We start from the raw sequence: 1,563 nt of genomic DNA on the forward strand, positions 1-1,563 counted from the left end.
CCCGAACAGTTGTTGTCATTTCATGTTATAAAAAGTCTAATCTTCTAATTGATTTTTTTTAAATAAAAACCTTAATGTATCAAAAGCATCATTCTATATGAATAACTGTACTGAACCATAATTAATTATGTTATTTTTTAACCCTATTGTTTTTTATCTAAAATAGTGTTTTAAAGCGAAATATTTCGGTAATAAAATGTTAATATGGTTTATGAAAATACCAAACAAACAGCATTTACGAAATAAGTGAACTAATAATGCAACTTACATAACTTTATAATGATGAACAATACAGGTAGATAACTGCCTCAAATATAATTTTAGAATGTTGTTAATGTAAAAGGAAATATTACATTATATACTAGCTTTTTAATTAAATTTCAAATGGCAATTCGTTATATGCATGTAAACTCACCATAAGCCTGTGAAATCGCAAACATTTCTATCACTAAAAGCATGGACAACATGTCTATAGGTAAATACATCTAGTGAAGTTTCATTATACTCAACAACGTAAATGATTATGCCGGAATATATTCAACAGTTACTCTTTTATGCGGAAATAAATGAAAACAATTACCGGATACAAAAACTTCAGATAATATCTAATCAGCATTATAAAAGGATTGGCGAAGAAGCATGAATGTTTGAAGAAATTCGCCAAGTCACCAATGGTTTCCGGTGACTAAAACTCAAACGTTATTTAAAAGCACCCTTGAATATGAAAACAGTACTTGTTAGCGACACGTTCATAGAATCTCTCAAAAACCTATTTCTATTTTTTTTTTTTTTTTAGTTTTAATTAACTTTCTACAAAAATAATAAAGGTTCATCATTCCTTGCACATAATCTATGGCTAACATTGACCTCTGTCCAAGCTCAGGTCAGATTAACGTCCGTCAACAGCGTTACCGTCATATCTGTCGTCACCTGGTGACAGAGGATAATGCTGGTATGCTGGTTTGTTAACGGCAACGTTAACTGTCAACAAACACACATCCAGCACAAATATTACACATATAATACTATCGGATGTGGTATAAAGCACATTTAAATTTTGATATTATTTCTCAAACAGAGGAATTAAAATTGTTTCATTCATGTATTGTTCCTTTTTTGATTATATAAAATGCTATTCAGTAAAAGAGATTTACAAAAAAGTATAAAGTCCTTATACACATAAACATGACGATGATATAAATAACATGTGACAGTTAAATTGTTTACACATTATACATGCATACATATTGAGTTTTACACATGTAAATGGATGTACATGTATTAAGGTTGTAAAATATATTAATATACTTTAATGTTAAATACAGAAATCTGATCGGTTTAGATGCAGTTGATAATCCGTTCTATTACCCTCTGCGTTAGCAACACACTTGGCAACGGGTTACATAACGAATTGTTACATGCGCGTAAATGATGGGCGTACTGTTTGCTGTAGAAGTCAAGTCATTTCTATAGAAAAACAGTAAATTTTTATTTAAATTATTTTAGTATAATAAAATAAACAGTGCCTGATGGGGAGGATACGCGTCGGTTGACAATGGTTTT

The sequence above is a fragment of the Crassostrea angulata genome, chromosome 2 (assembly GCF_025612915.1).
Source record: "Crassostrea angulata isolate pt1a10 chromosome 2, ASM2561291v2, whole genome shotgun sequence".
Classification (NCBI taxonomy): Eukaryota; Metazoa; Mollusca; class Bivalvia; order Ostreida; family Ostreidae; genus Magallana; species Magallana angulata.